The following is a 16,806-nucleotide window of genomic DNA, read 5'->3' on the forward strand; positions in this document are numbered from 1 at the left end:
TTATGGACGTGGTGTTTCCTTCCATATGTAATTATGCATGTCACGTTTTTTTGTAAACGCAAAACAAATGTATCGTAGAGAAGTGATTTTCATCTAGGTAAGATAATATTGTGTATTATATACCTCACTTAAGAAATCCAGCCATCTGATTGGTCGAATTGCATTCATAAACTTCAACTGTTCCTGTAAAATTCCCGGTAACCATGCTTAAAACATTTCAATATTTTTAATAACCATGGTTATTAAAAAAATAGGTCAGTCTCCATGGTTACCCCATAGGTTTACGTGTTAAAAAATGGTTTGAGCGATGGAGGATACCGTATGTGTGCGAATAATTGGTCGGTAATTTCAATACAATTGAATCTCGATCGATCTTACCGACAATTTTATCTTGCATTGTTGACATGAAGACGAAAATAAACTTCCAAAAACAAAAAAACAACATCTGCCGATAGATCTTGATCTAAGTTCGTGCCAATATGCATTGCAAAAGTAAAAGAAGAGTCCGTATATGGAGCTTTTGCGAAGCATTCATCACACGCGAAGCCGGTTTCAATCCATTTTAATGTATATATTGTACAAAACTACCCTGCATGTTAATAACGCGCGATGGCCGAGAGGTCTGAGGCGCTGACTTTAGAAACATCACCTTTTGTACGCAAGAGTTCGAATCTCATCTTCGACCAAAAAAAAAAGTATTTTTTATTTTTTATTTTTTAGTCTATTTTTTTTCGGCATATAAAAGTATTAATGACTGCTTTAATATTCGAGAAATAGTTGTTTTCATACGCTCTCGGGAAGGTTACAATTGGGCTATTCCCCTCGGCAAGCCTCGGGGAATAGCACAATTCTAACCTTCCCTTGAGCGTAATAAAACAACTATTTCTCTCAAAGCAGTCATTAATATTATAATAACATGGGGTTTCTATATATTTCTGTTCATTTATTCTTTACATTTAAAAAGAAAATCAATATATTATTCAATGAAAATTTAAAAAAAGGAGAAGTTGTGAAGACTAAATTATTAAAGAAATACGATCGCAAAGAATACCCAAAATTAACCTAAGGCAAATAAAGTATCCTTGTCACTCACCTAATATGTAAATGAGCAACAATAACAATGACACCTTATGTAATCCGAACATAATTTTTAGAGACAATCAAATAGGATATCGAAATTGCTCGAGTTATTTTCCGAAAGTCTCTGCGATCATGTTATTAGAGTGGAAGCCCGATATGAAGAACACTGTTCTACCAATTACTCTCATTACACCAATACGACTTTGCTGGTCCCTCTTCTTATTTTATTGTTTTGAGCCCCGTGTGAATAAGGTTTAAAGTAATTTCCATGTTTCCAACTTCGTGGTATTTATTGTTCTTCTGTATTAACTTACTGATGGAAGAATACCAACTGAAAATAAGTCTTGAATATTAAATTTACTTAAATTTTTAATTGAAATTCCTTTACAAAAAGAAAAAAAAATTGTTTATGACCTGTAATTTGCATTGTTAAAACGATCTTGCTCTGTACAACTATCCCTTTAAATTCACGTAGTGTTGGTAACTTCAAAATAGGTATTTTACCATAATTATGGAGACTCAAAGTTATCCCGAACATTGGAGGATGCTTGTCTGGTACATGATAAACAATTTGACCCGTTTGATTGATAGGGGTTCAAAATTTGAGTTCTAAGCATACTGAAGTTTGCATACAGTAAATATGAATTGTGTGTTTTGTGTGTGCACACACACACACGCACACACACGCAAACACACACACGCGCACCCACGCATACACACCCACACACACACACACACACACGTATAAGGACAATTGACCCCTGGAAAATCAGTCCCAGAAAATTACCCCCCGGAAAAATCACCCGGAAAATTACCCCTTAGGACAACCACCTCTTAGGACAATTACCCCTCCCCCTGGAAAAATACCCCTCCAGGACAATTATCCCACACCCCTGAAGTTACCTCCTAGGACAATTCCCCCCCCCCCCCCCCCCCCCATCCACCAGGTCAACCAAGGACAATTACCCCGGGGAGCATTCAGTATCAGCATTTGTATATGACCTGCAGAAAGGACATTTACCACATTCGTTAATGAATTACTTTGATTTAATGAATCACATGTATAGAACAAGAGGGAGGGAATAATTAATGCTACGATTACCTAAATGTAGTACGACAAATGGGATTTTTTCAATTTCTTTCTTTAGAGCAAAGCTGTGGAATTATTTGCCAATAAATGTAAGAGAAGAAAAACAAGATCATCATTTCGTAAAAATCTCAAATTAAACTCTTCAGCAGAGATGAATCATATGGATTAAATAATATGCTATTAAAGGTATAGTTGAGTATTGGTAATTTCCAAAGTGCCCCTCCAAAACAAATTTGGTTTATTTCAGTACCATATGAAAGATCATCGAAAAAAACATGGGAGATGATAATAATTCCAAATCAAATGCTCTAATTGTTGTGCAATTTGCTTTCAAAACATTATATAAAAGTGTTTGACGTCCGGACATCACTTTTGACTTTCGACGGTTTATTTTTTGAATTTACGTGTTTAGCTCCCTCTATGTCATTTAACAACCAGCGTATTTACAACGAGTGTTTGAGTTCGTTGGTACGTACAGTACTACAGGTAGCTAGCAGGCGGGTATCCGACCGCGCGCTAGTAATACAGTACAGCTGATATCAATTCCAATACGCTGCTTTCACGTAAAGTATAACACACACAGCTCATATCAGATTATCACTGGCGCCGATCGAACGCTAGACAGCTACAGACAAGCTTTGATTGAAATACGATAACGAGATCGAGATTGGAAAAGGAGCTCGAGGTCACGGACGATGGCCGACTCGGACTCAGCTAGTGCTAAGCCTAAGGACAAGGCTAAGGCTACGCTAAATCGGAATAAGACTAAGTAAGACGGTAAGAGGAAGGAGAGAAACAAGCAATGGCAGCTCGACCATCCGGCCCAGAGGAGGCGCGGGAGTGGCTGTGAACAAGGCCAGGGTACGGCGGAGAAACTTCGCGAGCTGCAGGCGGCCTTCTCGTTGCCGAGTCTAGAGGATGCAATAGACATGCCAGCTCACTGAGAGGTAAGTTGAAATGATATACGCCCCACTGCATTTGGGTAGGCCTACCGTTTTAATTTGATCTAGTCTAGAGACTAGATGCATGGAATCGGCAAATTTAAGAAATTACGTTTTGTTATCTCTTGCCTTGGATTTTTAATTCAGATTTCATGAATCATATGATATTGATAGTCTAGCCTAGGTCTACAGTAGACCGAAAGCTTCAGTCTCTATATCGTCGGTTGTTCCACTGAGACTACGTCTGGCTCCACTAGACCTCCGGATGAATTTGGTTCAAATGAAAATATTGGAAGCATATGCGATCCTACAATATTCAGTTAACGTTGTCGCGTTGAAATCGAGTCTAAAGTGATGAAATTGTAAATAATAATCTCTTTATGGGGTATACTATAACTCTCTCTCAAGGTCAATATATTAATTCAGCTATACAACAAGCTACAATTGACCGATTGGCTATTACCTTTTTGAAATTATATATCACAACTACATATTCCGGGATTTTTATGGTAGCAGCTACCGTTGTACGACCGTAGGCGCTATTTTAAATTTATCAAAATTTACCGGGAGCACCGGTAAATTTTTATATTCAATTTTTTTCGAAAGCAGAAGTGTTTTAGGAGCTAAATTTTCTAGTGCTTATAATACTTCCACAGGGGCATCCAAATATATCAAAATTGTAAAGAATCACTATCCACCCAATTTTCAAAATTTCCCAAAACTTTGTAATAGACCCTACCTTTAATGTCCCTCGTTACAACTGCAGTTTTCTTTGTAATGATGACGTGCAGGGCTAGTCAACCGGGTAAACATCCTGCTCTTTTTAAAAGTCGACAAGGTTATACTATAGCTTGCTTGAGATGTGACTGTCTCATCTATATTTATCTCTACCAAAGAGTGTCTCAACTTCACATACATGACAGAGAACCAATGCATCAGTTATTAGTCATGCAAATTCCAAATCTGGCTAGCTGTGATAATTATTAGAGAATGCCATCTTCAAAATAATTTCTTTTGGTGATTTAAAATCTGAATGTTTTTTACTTTGTGAATGACTTTCGTTTCTTCACTTTTTACAGATATGAAGAACAGACAACACAATCCATCCCCAGCGAAGAAATTCCAAGCAGCAGTAGGGGAATTAGCAGGTGAATAGTACAAGTCACCTTTGACCGCAAATTCATGGAGAACTTGGCCTACTCTGCTGATTTGCTCGCTTCAGGTAGGATTCTGTATACAACTATACATGTACGAAAGGCTCTGTAAATTGAGAGGAATTTAATGAGAATGCGTTCATTACGTACATGTTTGCAAGATTGAGCTCTTTTTCGGTTATGACCTATAAAATTGGGACATATCAGCAGGTCAAGATAATGCATCTTATTTGCTCATGTGTATGACATGGGATTTTCAATATTGATTTTGTGGTATGAAAATAATGAAATGCCCTATCATTTATATCAGTTTTTATTTTGTTTTCATAATTCCTTAGGCACACCAGCATGCTCGAGTGTTTCCACAACCATATACTGATGTATGCTTCCAAGCGGTATTCCTTTGAGTAAGTATTTTTAGTATCATTTTGTATGTTTGAAGTAAGATTGTGGAAAAGTTGAAACATATCATTACAGTACGGTTACAGTTACAATATCATATTTTGAAGCAAATAGCAAAGTTAATGAGAAATTATGAATGACATCTATATAAATGCTGAAATCACTTTTGGATGCATGCAGAGTCTTGAAACAGCAGACTTTGTATCGTACTTGTGTCGGTACCTGATGTTAAGTCAAGTTGGAGTGGTTGTAGCAGGGAAATGTAACTACCTTTAATTAAGAGTCAATAATTTACAACACAAATCCAGAACTGAAGTGAATGGCTCGTATTCACAAAGGAGGTTTGTACAAACCATGGTTTGGCCAAGGTTTACATCTATGGAATGCCATTTGTAAACTGATGGAGAAGGAATGTAAACTCCATACTTGTTAACAATGTTAATTTACAATTTATGGTATGCGAGCAGCATTCCATAGATGTAAACCATCGTCAAACCATGGTTTGTACAAACCTCCTACAAACCTCCTTTGTGACTACGGGCCAATGAGTCTGAGATTTGTCTAAAGCATTTACTATTCATTCATCATGGTAGTGGTAATACCAATTGTTTGTCTTATCCATCCAGCTACCCAGCAAACCGGGCATTCCGGCAAGGAATTTGCTTGCGGTCATCGACTACATGGCACACAAGGACAGGCCCGACCAGATTGATGAACAAGGCAATACAAAGTGAGTGGAAATTAGAAAGAAAGAAAAAAAGGTTTTCTTTTCTTTCTTGTTTTTCCTATTTTTATTTGTACATTTTTTTTTAGATGGACAAGGCAATCCAAAGTGGGTGGAGTAAAAAAAAAAAACATGATTTTTTGTTTTCCCTGTGTAGTTGGACAGGGCAATCCGAATTGGCAGTTCTTTCCCATGAAATTTATCAATTTTGGGGAAATTATTAAATATCTAATTGTCCTTCCTGGGAACGCCCCTTTTAAATCGCCAAAATATGACGTCATCTAAAGAAGTTGTCCCTGTGCACGACGCACATCTAAATTATGTAGATGACGGACTGTAAGCTGATGGTTTGTCAATCATGCTGCTGATTTTGGACCCTAAATGCGGACTTGGATTCAGTGTAATAATATACTTGGTGTGTAATGCAAGGTTCTGGAGTCATCAAAATCATCATAAATTTGGCAGAGTTTTGGTAAAGTAACAATCACTTACACAGAAAGATGTATATGGGACAACACACATGGTGTCGGCCTGTCGGGGCTAGTACTTCCCTGATTTCCTTATCTTTCTATGCTCATTACTCAGCCAGTATACATTTTCTTCCAAAATTGTTTGGCACATGACATTTATTTGTAATCTTGAACATTCAGTGTAAGTTTCGTTAGATTCTGTGAGAATTCATTTTCTTTTTTTACCAGAACTCAAGTTTATCTTTAAGAGATATGAATCATTTCCAATTGACAAGAATGAGTGTGCATATAATGCAACTTGTTACATTTTGCATGTTCTTTTATTTTATGATACAGATATGTTGCAGTATGGTCAAAGCGTGCCAACAACTACGTGGCCCGGAAGGAGAAGGTCCCCAAGACCTACCCCTACATGTATGTACAAGGACTCATCGGTGCGATACTGGAACGCAGAGAACAGGACCAAGGACCACTGTTCTCGAAGGCTGTTCTGCTCCCTGATGACCCTAGACACACAAGGCCCCGGCTTGCACCATTTCCTCCACCACAAGTTGATGTGATCCTAGCCAGGAGACTAGGCCGATTAGAGAAATCCATGTAATCCTCTGTAGTGAACATTTGGGATTGTCTGACTTGAGAACTGCTTTTTTTCGAGCAGAGACTAAGGGATCCAAATGGCGTCCTTCCGTCCATCCTCCGTGACTGTACACAAATTTGAATGAAGTCTAATGTGAAATCTTACCTGCAAAAATCAATTAGGGTTGCTAACTTTCCAACCCTGCATCTGTTTGTAACCATACTTGATTGGTAGATGCCCTTTATTGGCCTCCATGATATTCTGGAGTTGAAGGTCACATAAGTAGGTCAAAGGTCAAATGAGGTTCATTGTTGCATGATTGCATGCAAGACTCTTAATCGCCTCGATTTAATTTGTCCATGTGGCATGTTTTTAGGCTATCTTGAGGATTGGTTGGAACTTAACATTTTGTGGTCCGGAGGTGAAAGATTGCATGGCTTAGCATTACGAGCATGTATTCTTGATATGTCAGAGACCCTTTGACAAAATACCACCAAACTTGATACTAGAGTGTCCCTGGGGATCATGGGGATGTGGTTATCTGGAGAAAAAAAATCACATAACACATGATATACATGTACCAGAAATAAATTGTTATTGTTGCTAGATTAGCCACCATGCTTGGCACTTGTATATTGTATTACAATAAGAGGTTGGCAAGTTTACAAATGGAAGAAATGTAGGAATATAAAAGACAAATTGTGACATCAGTGTATAAAAGCTCTATGTGATTTATACAATTCATAATTTGTGATAAAATCAGTGCTTGCTCATGTGGAAATGGTGGATATTTCAATTTGTATCTATTTGGCAACCTATATTCCTTGAAGAAGTTACGGTAGTAATTATAAAATTTACAGCCAAGAGGTCAAACCATGAGTCAACAATGTGTTTGGTTTTAGTGACTGTGCATGTAACTGAGGTGACAGTCGATCATGAAAAAGACTATACTTCGGAACCTGTTGAAAATCAACATGGACAGAAGAAAGATTTGTAGAATATCTTATTGTAAATAGTCTTCATTTTTTGTTTAATGGAATCAATGTGACTAAAATAATGCAAGCGAAAAAGAGAAATGATCACAAGACAGCAAAACAGTTGGTTTCATGCATCATTTGAATCAATGAACGTGAATCAGCTCAACGCCAAAGTATTGCGGTTCAAGGTTATACCATCAAGAGATATGCTGCCTGTAACTACTTTGTAGTTTGAAAGGGTGTATAAAGGAATAAGGATACAGTTGGGCAGGCGAGTCTTTCTGTTGGTCTATTGTAAAAAACTGGGTCAAATTTTTTCCAATTTTTTTGCAAATTGTAATAAAACTTGGTATACCGATTGACCCGAGGGTGTGCAAGACACATTTGTTGTGTCTGTCTGTTAAGGTACCTCCATGGTAACCAAGCTTTGCACAAAGAATACAATTTTGTTTTAATAATCTTGTGGAGCATATTCTTTCCAAGTTTTAGCAATTTTATAGTTTTGGTATCTTTGATGAGGCATTATAATAACAGTATAAAACTCAATGCATGTGCAGCAGGGCTCAAATTAATTTTTTGTCCACGGGGGCTCTTCCCCCCAAAAAGAGCCCCCGTGAGCCTTCTCACGGGGGCTCTTTTAGTACTGACGGGGGCTCTTTTTGTATACAAAAATCCATTGAATTGGTACCTATGATACTCCTTAATTATTTGCTATTTCATCATTATCATTTCAATCAGCATTTTCCCTCTTACAAATTTACAAGCTACATAGCTGTTACTGGCCTGTGTATATAATATATACCCATACAACACTGATCTTTATGATGTCTTTAACGTGACATATCTTCTTCTCCCCTTGCAAACGAGAAAGAAAACAAGGTCATTAAAAGGGATTAAGCGACAAATAATGATTGTGATTCAAATTGATGCGAATATTTGTTTGAATAAGCACTGCTATTCACCCGAATCTTCTTTGTAAAAACAACTTTTACAAATCTCAGCCATGCTTAATGAGTTGAGACGTTCCATTCAATGTAAAATACTCATTAAAGAATACACTTCTCCTAATCTGAAAGTGATCTTACAACACAGTGGCAGATTTGCATGGCTGAGATTTGTAAAAGTCGTTTTTACAAAGAAGAATCTGGTGAAAAGCATTGCTTATTCAAAAAAAAAATCCTTGCATCAATTTGAATCACAATGATTATTTGTCACATGATCCTTTTATTAAATAACCGTGTTGTCTTTTTTGTTTGCAGTGTTTGCACTGCGAGCTGAATCGGTAATAACTAGGCCTACTCATAAAACGAGAAATCTTGTTCCATTTCATTGGTTTAAGGTTTAAAAATTGAAACTCAATATTGTGTTAAAGTTATAACAGAAAAGATAATCTTTATTTTATAATTCCACGGGGGCGATTTTTAATTTTGCAATCGCCCCCGTGAGCAACCTGACGGGGGCGATTATGTAGCTCACGGGGGCGAATCGCCCACCGCCCCCGTGTATTTTGAGCGCTGATGTGCAGTGTGTAAAATAAGTATGTGAGCAAACTATTGGAAGTAGTTTGATCGATTCATATGAAACTCAGTACACACAACGCAGAATTGTCTTTTGTGTGCGTATAGGACATGACCAGTTTTGAAATGTCAGTGCTATTTTTTTGAAAAACCTTATGTTGGATGTTAATCACTTGAGGTGATATTCATAGTCGAGCATTAGGGAAGATGAAAGACATATATGTACCTAACTATACTTAATTTTGTGCTGAAACTGATATGATTCAGGATTTGAGATCGATATGGAGTATGTATACATGTATACTCGTACACATTAAGGAAAAGAATCACTCAGACAATTTTTAAAGCATTTATATATAAAGTAAGATGTGAAACTTAAAAGATAAAACCAGTTATGGTCATGCGACTGCATTGTGAAAGGATTGTTGTGGAATCGATCAGAAAAGGTTGATCATCTAGCATATAAGTCTTGGTGTGTACTGCAAGGTTCTAGAATCATCGAAATGATAAAAAAATTGGCCCAGTCTTGGTAAAGTTACAAGCACTGTACACAGAAAGATGTATATGGGACTATGCACAAGTGCGCGACACATGCGTTATATCTATCAAGTCCAAATAGATATAATAATTTACCAAATATATCAATTAGTAGGCAGTTTCTCGGCAAAATTTGTATGATCACGTACTAGTCAAAACATTGTGTGCGGGCAAGCACTGAATCAAATGACCGGGGTAATAGTATATTTGTCAAGCGCGTAGAAACATTACTGTTATAGATACTTTTCTTTGGTAAACTTATCTACACATTGCCTATAGAGTATGTCAAGTTTTTATGAAAGACACAAGATAAGATGTATATAAATAAGCAGTAACTAATAAGTAACAAGACATGGTGGTATACAAATAAAGTATATTGCTCCTTCTTAATGACGACGGTTAAAGTTGTCATAGCGATAGATGCTAAATAAAAATGTGCCTTTTTTAATACACATGATCTGTTTGTATGCAATGGTTGAAATCAACATCACGTTTAAATATTGCCTTCAGTTCAGCAATTATAATTTGTATTCATCTCAATAATGTTGTGTAAATTTAACTGTTAGTTATGGCCGAATAAAGCTTTCAATGTACACCATAAAAATATGTTATGTATCTTCATTTTAGCATTACTATAATTATATTAAAATCTTATGTCTTTACACATTTACAAGTTATCACGTACTGACGTAGGTCATGCAATACACAGGCACTGTAGAACACAACTTATTTACAAGAAGTTACAATCACTTTTTTTTTTAAACTTTACAATTGCATGCAGTACCAAAATAAGAATACTGAAAAACACTGCATTATGGACAAGTATGAATCAAGTAAGATGTTAAATTAATTCACTACTGTTATTCATTATAGTATACTGATACAACAATTTTTAATATTTGTTTTAATTTATTTCTTTTTATTTCTCCACTTTCCCTTTAGCCATGTACCTTCATGTTGTTATATATGTTAAAGGTGTCGCTCTGGACCTATAACATATGATAAGACAAAAAATCCACCAGTTATTTCTGATTTCTATCAAATTTTTAGATTTTGTGTTGTTGTTGTTGTTTGGTATTATCGGCGTTTCATTCTTTTTTAGAATATTTACGCCTTTCACTTTATTTCTTTTTTTTTCTTCTATTTTTGGTACTATTTGTCAATTCATATTCATCTCTTTTTTTTGGATAATATAATCTCAGATCTACTGGTCCATGAAAACCCCTCATCGCAATTGGCACCTTCCTGCCAGACCGGCGCGGTACATTGCGCAATCTTCTCGGCCATCATTGGCCTAGGCAACTCTGGTGCCGGTGAGAGGATTCTGGGGTAGATCTTTTGAGTCTCTTGTTTGGGGTTTACCGTCCTCAATCCGTCTTTACTCTTTCTTACCTTTTCTCTTCTAGTATTTTTCCATTTTGTAAAACCTTATTTTTCTATCAAAGTGGGTATCAACATCTTAGGGCATTTGGTTGTCGTGCGATATGTGCCAAAAAAAAAATGTGGATTTAGTAATTCCTTTTTTAATGAAACATGGATTTAGCTTCTTTTGGAATTGAATGGATTTAGCTCCTTTTGGAATGAAACTGTAATAATGTTGTTTACTTTCTTTTCGAAAGGTTATATTTATGTGTGATTTCACTATTATTATTTAAAAGGAAAGGTTTGCTGCTAAATTTGAATAAAATTTCAGTGACTTTATTGAGAAAATATGATTTATTTTTTATTTTTTAGGTACAATAACATGTTTCATTCCAAAAGGAGCTAAATCCACGAAAATAAAAAATCAAAAAATTTAGTAAACATCAGAAAAGCCGAAGGGAAGATTTTTTCTTATCATTATTGGCAGATAATCAGGTCCATGCAGGGTGACACCTTTAACATATATAACAACATGAAGGTATACATGGCTAAAGGGAAAGTGGAGAAATAAAAAAGGCAATTTACTCAGAAGTACCCAAAGTGGATTTGGCTCCTTTTGGAATGAAACTCTTCACATATTATAAAAGGAAGACAAGTAATATAAAAGGAAAAACGAAGGCCCACGTCATTTACATAGAAGGTAGGTGGACAGATAACCTCGATGTTTTTAATCTAATTTCATCTGGGAGATCATTCCACAGCTTTGTTCCTACAAACGAAATACAAAATTGCCCTTGCGTTGTCTCACATATTGGTTGATAGATAGAGTAAGCCACTTTCTTTACACTGTAGAAGTAATCAACTGGGTCATACGACGTACAATACATACACATACACTACTACTAGGTCGAGCGTACTCGCACTACATACACATACAGTATTCGCATATCGCGCTCAAAAACAATAGCGCTACCAGTACCACAGACCATGCAATTATGTGCAGGCCTCGCATACCATAATGTGTACAATATAAATCAATCAGCGCGCTATAGACATGGTTCGGATATTACTTGCACGCCCATATCCGATCGTCGTCTTGGCGAAAATTCACGGTGTGCTGCCGCTTGACCGAGAGGTGGCGCTATACAATTACACTGAACACGCCTCGAAAGTAATATTTTTGATAAATAAAATCATTTGCAGTCGAACAGGTTTTTTGCATATAAATTCACTCTAATGTAATATTTCGGATTTATATCTTCAATGATGCATTCTTAGACATTTATTGTATGTTTTTTATGTTTAGATCATAGTTTCGTTCGCTAATGTGAGTATTGACCAACACTCAACTATTCCTTTAAGTCAAAATACATGTTCCTGCTTAAATGTTGAGTGTGAACACATATTATGACTTTGCACACAGTTTTAGAAACTTGGAGAAGTGTGGGCACAGAAGTAATGAATAATGTAATCATGTTAAGCACATTCACAAGTAAATAGTTACGTATATAAATTACTAAATAAATAAAGGTAAAGTAAAATATATCAAAATTAAGATAAATAATATTCATGATGTTTCTTTAGTCATTATTCAACCTTATATTGAGATCAGAGTCCACAATAAGACAAAAACGAATCAAATGAAAGCAACTCGATTCACAAACCGAATGGCAATTCATTGTTTTGATGAATATATCCTACCCTTGTGCGCAAATCGATTCTGATTTTGCTGGTTTTATCGTTCTACTTTGATGATAAGATTTCAGATTTAGATTTAGATAATATTTTATTTATTTGACTCTATCGACCCCTTCAGGGGCATGAGAGCACAACATATTACAATAGAATACAGTAAGATATATAAAACAAAGTAAGATATGATAATCAAATACATAGACCTGATATATAAATTTTGATATTTCTAAAACACAATAAACATGAGCTAAAGACTATTAAGTGTACACTATACAGATTTAAGTTACACGTCTAAAATATCACGTGGTTTTATTTGTCTACCACTACGAATAACTGCGATTATATTAACAAAAATAGGACCATGTCTTTCAGCCTTAATAGGACCCAACGAAGAGAATTGTATGATTACTGTTATGAATTTTTGTACGGGTTTTCTTAATTGTTTAACACTAGATCTATTAAACAATTTGTTTAATTATGTGAAATGTACTGGGGTTATTCACAACAAACTGTCGATCTAAGTTTAACTGCCTTTCTTTCTTGAAAAAGGGCAGACAAAAATAAAGTGAAATTCATCTCCAAAAACCTTTAAATTTCAGCAGGGACATTCCATTTTACTTCCTTCGTGATTACTTTCCAACCTTCCATTATTAATTGGTAAGCGGTGCGACCTGCATCGGAATAGACACAAAGGGATTGCACCTCTTCTATTCAACTTTAACAAATACTTTTCAAATAAAATGTCGTTCTTGGTAATTTGGTAGTTAACCCAAATGCGATTTGACCAAACATTGGACAATATGTCATGCTTTGACATGTCAGTCAACCTGCGCTTAAGAGCATGCAGAATCCACGTATTACTGAATCCACCCCCTGCCTTGCCACACATTTCCTAGCCAAGCATTATTTAATGTATTTTCTACACATGACAACCATTTAGGTATTTGAGACTGGGTACCTCTTTCCATATGTAATTTCAAAAGATTATAGAATCTAAATTAATATTTACAATTACTTCCTTTAACTACTTTTAGCCAAAAACCTACCATTCTACATTTAACCTAAACATCAATTTTAGCACGTCCTGTCTCACCATATATCATACAGTCAGGTGTAAATTTATTGACATTCATGGCCCTTAAGAATTTGCGATGGAACATTTCAATCTGACTTAAATCCTCAAAACCCCACACCTCATAGCCATATAAGAGTATTGGCAGGATTAACTCATAAATTTAAAGGTCATTGCAAATGAGGCTTTTTCTTGCCTGAATCACCTGTTTTGATATTGCCTTTTTAAAATAACCATTGTAATTAAATTTAACCCCAAGATACACGAAGTCAAGTACCACATTGATAATATCGTTCCCATACTTAAAGGCAGGCTTTACTACTTCAGCTAGAAGGGATTAGACCACCCAGCGAGCCAGCGAGGTCAGTGTGACAGGTGGCTATCTCATTAACTCAGCTCTCATTTATCATAAGAAAAAGAGGATCATGGGGGACCAACAGGCACCGATTGAGGAAGTTTTCTATATAGAGGGAGCAAGTAGCTACAAGAAGGACAGTGTGTGCCTTTAAAAAATGGCTACTTGCGTATACCTTCCCTCTAGAAAATATCATTAGGCCAAACAAAAATCATTTGGTGGTCCTCGACCGCACGCTCGTCGTTTTCGGGCCGCTCGTAATCTTTTTTTCTTTCTTTTTTCGGGGGAGCAATTTTAAATGCCAAACATACCATTAAATGCATTTTGAAAGGATCAAAATGCGTTCCGTTGCCAGTTTGGTCTTTTTATTTCGCAATTCTGTATTTATTAAACTTGCCAGTTTTTGTTTTTATATGCCCCGTTGACACTTGCCCGCATTTTGGTTTGCGCATAGTTTGCGCATAGACACAAACTCTTGCGTGCCAATGCGGGAAGTATTCGTGGTAGCGTGCGGGATGATGGCGCGACAATTTTGTTCGGCAACGTTCGTGAATACTTCGTGAACACTTCGTGAACTATGCGCATCCTATGCGCTACCTAGTCGTGCCAGTGCGCGCCGATGAGCGCCGATGCGTGTCTGTTGGCCTAGTGGCATGCATGTTTACGACTTGTTAACGACTAATTTGCTCACAATTAGCGCATTGGCTGCGCATACTTCCAGCGCAGTTTTCGTATGCCATGCGCATAGTCTACGAATACGTGTCCTGGTGGTTACGCAAAGCGTGAACTATTCGTAAATTCGACGTGACCCTGCGTGCCACTAATTGGCACGCATTGGTATGCCATAGAGCGGGGCAGTGCGGGACCAAAATGCGTGCAAGTGTCAACGAGGCATAATTATGTCAAAATGCCGTTCATTCAAATCAGGTTCTGAGCATTCTTAAATTAATTTTAAAGCCCATCAGTACTAGTTTACATGAGGGATTAGACCACCGTGCAAGTTCACCGGACAGGTGGTTATCTCATCAAATCAGCTCTTAGTTAGCATAAGATAAATAGGATCATTCGGGACCAATGGTCACCAATTAGGCATTGTTTGCTATATTAGAGGGCGCAAGTAGCTATAAGTTAGTAGTACAATAGGGATTTAAAAGGTGCTGTATTTCGAAGCCAAAATTACTTTCTGTGTTGGTCTTGATATTCATTGTACATTAAACGAGTCTTTTACCAGGTTGAAATAACTTTTCATTTGTTATTACATTGTAAACTCGTACCAATATTTTGGAAAATCCTTCAAAGGCTTTTATATCAGCTTTGCAAGATAAATAAATATATATATATATATATATATACAGTATAAGTGAAGAACTTCTAGTGATAGGATATAAAGTGGACGATGTAACTTACGATATTTTAAATCTTATTTGCAACATAGCATAGTAGACAGTCTATCGAAATTATATAAAATCTGCATTCAAAGGTTTTTAAAAAAAAAACGCAAATTCGTTATGGGTTTATTTTAAATTAATGGTGAAATCATATCTGGAAAGTGTAAGTAACTATACATCTGGAAAAGAAGGTAAAGTTTAAAAAATTGTATCAATGGTTGCTGTAAAACTTAGATTTTTTAAAATTGTATATAAATATTTTATTGCTGATAAATACCTTAAAAAAAAGGAGAAGGAAAATAAATCTTTGCAATATTCGCACATTTCAATAGGTGATGGCCAAGGCTATTGAATTTGCCTTAGATTGATTTTCTTCGAAAGCCTTTGCGATCAGATTCACTTTGTGTGAGTTAATACGAATCACAGATGTCAAAAACAAATCGTCCCTCTGTAGTGTGTTTACAAATTGCAACATGACGAATAGTGAGCGGGCGAGGATCGGTGTATGTCATGAACGGGGTTCGGTCGTGATCGACGAATACCTTGAGGGCTCCCTGCTCGTAAGTGACGAAGACTGACATCGTTCTGTTGCTACTCAGTCCATAAGATGGGTTGCGTTTCCAAGCTACCACACATGCAGCATTACAACGACAAATGAGATGATCATGTCCTCCTATATCTACGAGAACAAAACAAAAACAGATCAATTGAATGTATCCAGATATTTGTAAACAGTGGGGCACGGAGGCAAAGTTGAGTCCTTTCAAGCCAATAACCAACAGGTCCATAAACGATCCCACCGCTATAATGGAACTGGCATAATGGGGGGGGGGGGGGGGTGGGGCGGCTACACAGGCTTTACTCGATGGATGAAATGATCAAGAGAAAATAAAGAGGGCCATTGGTTAAGAGAGGGTGTGGGAGGGGTCGCAGCGTCTTCATTCTTTCATATTCCCGCTATCTTGTGATTTTCCTTGGAATTTTCGCAATTTGGTTGAGGATCTATGCCCCCCCCCCCCCCATTACCTACACTAATGCCTTTGAATGTAGATGGTAAATGCCTGTAAATCATTAGAAATTAATTATTTCGGCGGTTAATATACAAAACTTACAAAATGACCTACCTCACGCGATTGAACTTTGTATCCAACAACTTACAAATAGGCGTTGGGATGAGTGGAGTAGGATGATTTTGGTGCCCTCCCCTCATTTCTATCAAATTCGAACAACCATCATTTGGGAAAAAGGTGGTATCGTTTTATTTTTTATATCGTGTCCGTGTTCAAAATTACATCGATAATCCACGACAGGATTACGTAATGCAACACCCGAGACTGACACACCCGATAGAAGTCTCAAAATATTTGGTTGCGTATGTATCATTCATGTTGTTTGATTTATAATTAAATAATGATACATTTTAAATGAATCTAGAATTTCACCATCATTTTGATCATCTTACATA

The 16,806-nt window shown here is 36.6% G+C and overlaps 1 long non-coding RNA gene across 1 annotated transcript; it reads left to right on the forward strand.

The window, feature by feature from the left end:
* The first annotated feature begins 2,752 nt into the window (after positions 1–2,752).
* On the forward strand, positions 2,753–7,838 carry LOC115919842. The gene is made up of 5 exons (XR_004062037.1): positions 2,753–3,117; positions 4,191–4,333; positions 4,604–4,672; positions 5,294–5,397; positions 6,198–7,838. It is a non-coding gene; the product is annotated as an uncharacterized LOC115919842 (long non-coding RNA).
* Positions 7,839–16,806: the final 8,968 nt, after the last annotated feature.

This window comes from Strongylocentrotus purpuratus, unplaced genomic scaffold, assembly GCF_000002235.5.
Source record: "Strongylocentrotus purpuratus isolate Spur 01 unplaced genomic scaffold, Spur_5.0 spur5_scaffold_7, whole genome shotgun sequence".
Classification (NCBI taxonomy): Eukaryota; Metazoa; Echinodermata; class Echinoidea; order Camarodonta; family Strongylocentrotidae; genus Strongylocentrotus; species Strongylocentrotus purpuratus.